Source organism: Papio anubis, chromosome 4, assembly GCF_008728515.1.
Source record: "Papio anubis isolate 15944 chromosome 4, Panubis1.0, whole genome shotgun sequence".
NCBI classification, from domain to species: domain Eukaryota; kingdom Metazoa; phylum Chordata; class Mammalia; order Primates; family Cercopithecidae; genus Papio; species Papio anubis.
The window spans coordinates 9,542,007-9,547,332 of record NC_044979.1 but is presented as its reverse complement, the minus strand read 5'-3'; the positions used below and the strand labels follow the sequence as shown (position 1 = coordinate 9,547,332).

At 41.9% G+C, this 5,326-nt stretch overlaps 1 non-coding gene across 1 annotated transcript; it reads right to left on the bottom strand.

Moving 5' to 3' along the window:
* Positions 1 to 3,919: 3,919 nt before the first annotated feature.
* TRNAC-GCA lies at positions 3,920 to 3,991 on the bottom strand. The gene has a single exon. It is a non-coding gene; the product is annotated as a tRNA-Cys (tRNA).
* Positions 3,992 to 5,326: the final 1,335 nt, after the last annotated feature.

Genomic DNA, 5,326 nt, shown 5'->3' with positions numbered 1-5,326 from the left:
TAGAGCTCCTGACCTCAGGTGATCCATTTACCTCAGTCTCCCAAAGTGCTTGGATTACAGGCGTGAGCCACCGTACCTGACCTCATCTGTATTTTTTTTAATGGAGTGAGGTAGGGATCACATTGTGATTTTGTTTAGAAGACAATTATTCCAGCACCATTTATTGTATAGTCCACCCTTTCCCCACTGATTGGTGACACAATCCTGGTCTTATATTCTGAGGCCACACTTCATCTAGAGCAACACTGTCCAATAGAAATATAATGCAAGCTGCAAATGTGAGCCATATATGTAATTTCATAGTTTCTAGTAAACACATTAATAAATAAAAACAAATTATTGAAATCTATTTTAATGCAATATTCCATTTAACCCACATATCTAAAGTATTATTATTGCAACATGTAATTAATAAAAAAGTTAATAAGATATTTTACATTCTTTTTGTATTGTATTCAAAAATCTGATATGGTTGTGAGGGACATTTTCATGTTTTCTGACTGTGCAGAATCTTTGAGTGCACTTGCTGTATATGGGGAACGTCTTCTTTACAAGAACAGCATCCTCAAAATAGAAACTAGAAAACTTGTTCTCCAGGCCCCTTTGTGCTTATGGAATGGGACTGGGCTCCAGTGATGGGATGTACCCTTTAAGGCCTGAAGAGGGAAGAGGGAGGGGCAGGGTCCATTTGGCTTGCAAGGGTGGTGGTGTTGTCTTCCAGTTTTGAGGGCTTGAGTTTCTGGTAGAGAAGTGGTAGGAGTTGTGGTGTCTGGAATGTAGACTCTGTCATCTGGTGCAAAGTGGCACCTGCATTATTGTTTCTTCAGCAGGCCAGTTCTGCAGTGGTTTGGGGCATTTTTTCTGAAAGGTTAGACTGAAGACTAATTTTCCACAACTCTACCTTGTGAGAGAGAGGCTTTTAATAAACGTTTACTGCTCAGTCTAGGTTCTGTTGCTGGTCCTTAAGGGCCCTGATGAACACAGTGAGTGAAATCTTGAAGTGCCAGCTGCTCCACACTAAAGAGTTCTGAGAATGAATCTCCAGGAGGGGTGAATTAAAGCCATGCTTTTCAGTCTATCTGTGGTGAAAATCCAGCTTTATTTTTATTTTCTTAAAATCTGTCATGAATCAACACTGGTCCATCAGACTTGCAGACTTTGAGACCCGCCACACCACTAGAGCTGGCCAATGGCAGATTGTTATAGACTTTTTCAGCATTTACTCTCGATTTCTGAATTTCTGCCATCACAGACCCGTAACAAAGAGTTCATGGACTGGCCTCAGTTCATGGACCACACTGAGTAGCACTGAGCTGAAAGACATGCTAACCATGAATTCCTCTGGCATCCAGGGATGACTTTACCACTCAGTTAAGTTAGTTGTGCAAGCCCTTTGTAGAACTGCCTTTTCCAAACCAGTGGAAGAATCATGCACCAGCAGTTAGGAGCTGCATTCAGCTGCTAGTAACCAGCTGGAAATGAGAGTAACTACTGTGCTAAGGGGTACAGGCTCACTCATGACAGCATACCTTGCATTTCTAACACAGACAAGAAGTTCCTGGGGGACTTGTAGGCAGAGAAGCAGCAAAAGTGTATGGTTCCCTGAGCTCTCCTTATCCTGTAGAGATGTGGACTTGGGCCAGGCAGAGCTGGGTGCACCATGGGATGCGCAACAGTAGAAGGACTTTCCTCCTACATTACTCTGTATCATTAGAGGGAAGCTGAGAAAGCTGTGGGAACACTTAGTTGACTCTGTAACGATGAAAGTTTCCTGGTCAACTCTCAACAATGAGAGTTTCTTCCTGGTCAACTGTCAACAATGAGAGTTTCTACCAAGGAAATGGCCTTGGTAGAAAAACCTTTTTCATGACTAACTCAGACCTACGGAGGTAGGTGCTTGGTAGGCTGTTGATGGAGAAAGGGGATGAACTTTCTGAATCATCTGGATTTTTCTGTCCCTGGAGGTTTCAACAAGATAGCAATTTATGTATTTTTCATAAAGGATATATGGAGGTGTATTAGTCTGTTCTCACACTGCTATAAAGACATACTCTGAGGCCAGGTAATTTATGAAGAAAAGAGGTTTAATTGCCTCACAGTTCCACAGGTTGTATAGAAATCATGGCTGAGGAGGCCTCAGGAAACTTACAATCATGGCAGAAGGTGAAGAGGAAGCAGGCACATCTTCACATGGCCAGAGCACAAGGAAGAGGGTGAAGAGGGAAGTGCTACATACTTGTAAACAACCATTCAACAAATCTCTAGGAAGTTCCAAACTTTCCCTCTTCTTCCTATCTTCTTCTGAGCCTTCAAACTGTTCCAACCTCTGCCCATTACACAATTCTAAAGTCGCCTCCACATTTTCAGGTATCTTTACAGCAATGCTCTACTTCTCTGGTACCAATTTACTGTAATAGTCTGTTTTCACACTGCTATAAAGACATTCCTGAGACTGGGGAATTTATGAAGAAAAGAGGTTTAGTTGACTCACAGTTCCACAGACTGTACAGGAAACGTGGCTGGGGAGGCCTCAGAAAACTTACAATCATGGCAGAAGTTGAAGGGGGAAGCAGGCACATCCTCACACTGCCAGAAGAGGAGGAAGAGAGAGGGAAGAAGTGCTACACACTTTTAAACAACCAGATCTCATGAGATCTCACTCACTATCACAAGAAAAACAGGGGGACGTCTGCCCCCATGATCCGATCACTTCCCAGCAGGCCCCTTCTCCAACATTGGGGATTACAATTTGACATGAGATTTGGGTGGTGGCGTAGAGCCAAACCATATCAGGAGGTGAGCAGACCAGGGCTGGCATGGTAACTCGAGGATGTCTTTAGAGACACAGGCTCCTTTTGTCTCCCTGGTCAGCCTTCCTTAAAATGTGAATCCCATCCTCAAAGTTGACTCATGGTCCAAGTTGATAGCTTGTGCTCCGGCCATCACATCTATGTTATAAGTAGGAAGCAGAAGTAAAGGCAAAGGGAGCACACGACATGTTTGTCCTTCTCTTATATTTTCCCAGAAGTCTTCACTGTTTCTTATCCCTCGTGTGTATGCCACCCCTAGCCAAAGACGGCCCAGGAATGTGGTCTCTTAGCTGACAACATAACTGCTCAGTATGAAATCTGGGTTCTATTACTACAGAGGAGAAGAGAATGAATATTGGGTACTTAACTAGTAGCCTCCTTTGAGACACACACACACACACACACACATGTAGCACTGTTTCTGCAATTTTTAAAAAATGGATAAAACACAGCAAATATTCAGGGTCCCTGTGTTGCATCATTCCAGGGTACCATGTAATTGGTAAAGTTATATAATGTGCAACCTGTGTGTCTGCACATGGTTGCCCTGGCAGTCACCATCATCTGTCCACTGTTCCATCTATTAAGACCTATCATATTAATGCTTGCTGTTCTTCAGAGCTAATAAAATATTTTTATCCACTGGTGAATTGGTCTGTTTTCCCTTTGCATGATTACTGGGAGCTATGAGATGTTTTGAATTCCACAGTAAGAGCTTCTCCTAACCTAGGCTCTTGGGAATAATTATTTACCACCTCTCCTAGACATTTGGCGCTGGCCTTTTAATACTCGTTTTACCAGTTAGAGTTTTATTGTGTCTTTCATTGTAAGTTGCCTTGGATCCTTTTTTTAAAGCAAGCTTGGTGTAAGCAAATAAAATCTCGATGATAATAATTAGGTACAAGGGAAACAGAAAAAACCTAGGGCAGCCTTCCTCTACCCCTCCAGGAAATAATTACGGCTGAGGAGGTAAAAATGAAATATGTGAAAATGTCACAAGAGAAACACTTCAGTCTTTGCCATTGGTGGGAAAGGTGGTTCCTTGAGGTTGGCCTACCAGATAACAAGGAGCTATACTATAATTGCCCAGTGTAAAATGGTAGTGACAAAGGGGGCACCTGGATTTGAACCAGGGACCTCTTGATCTGCAGTCAAATGCTCTACCCCTGAGCTATACCCCCAAGGTACTCATCTCCTTTAAATAAAGATATATTAATAATCACAGTCATTCACAAGCTACACTCTGGCCACCCTGTCTCCTGTAGCTCCCCAGTAGCTACAGGCGTGGAGTTATGTAATGCACAACAGAGCAGCTCTTCTGTACAACCCCCTCCACACCTGCCCGCACCTGGCCAATTAAGCTGCAGCCTTAGCTTTTTAGGAAAAGGAGAGTGGTGGGGTTAAATCCAGATATAGACATAGCTTAAGGGCCTGGGTTTGGGCCCTGGGCCTGATTGTTCTGGAATGCAAAGAGCCCCTACTTGATAGTAATAGATGTTCCAATATTGAGCCATCAGTGCATTTCTGTTTTAAGTCCTTCTTGGTTATGTGGGATTATATCGGATAAGATTTTCTACTATTTTGTCTAGATTATTCTGAAATGAGATTGGACTATAGCTTTCTTTGTGGTATATGCTCTTGTAATTTATGTTTTATATCAGGATTATGTGAATTTCCTAGAATGATTTGGAGAGATGTAAAGCGTTCTATATGCTGGAACATTCTATATAACATAGAATTACATATTTTAAACTAAAGATTAGCAGAAACTTGCCTGTAAGCCTCTGGGTAGGGTGCCTTTTGTGAGGAAGAGCTCCTTAATGATCTTTTAATGAATTCTGTCATTATTGGTCTATTTAAGTGCTCTGCTTCATCTTAGGTCATTTTTAGTAATTCATTTTCACTTAGAAAATGTAATGAAGTTGTACAAAGTATTCGCTCTTTCTTTCTCTCTCTTTCTTTCTTTCTTTCTTTAGATGGAGTTTTGCTCTTGTTGCCCAGGCTGGAGTGCAATCTCGCCTCACTGCAACCTCCACTTTCCGGGTTCAAGCAATTCTTCTGCCTCAGCCCCCTGAGTAGCTGGGATTACAGGCACCCACTACCATGCCCGGCTAATTTTTGAATTTTTAGTAGAGATAGCGTTTTGCCATGTTGGTCAGGCTAGTCTTGAACTCCTGACCTCAGGTGATCCGCCCACCTCGGCCTCCCAAAGTGCTGAGATTACAGGTATGAGCCACTGCGCCTGGCCCATAGTATTCTCTTATAATCTGAAATTTTATTTAGGTATGTTCTATTTTTTTTCATTATGTTGTTCATTTGTCTTTTTTTGGCTTAGACAACATGAAAATCCATTTATTTTTTGAGGTAAAAATTCAGATCCAACTTCAGTTACCCAAAGTTGATCAGTTGATCTCAGTAGTTGTTGCCTCTTGTATTTTGAAACTCTGTTAATAGGTGCATACACATTTAAGATTGTTATGTTCTCTTGATGAATTGATCTTTTTATCATTACGAAA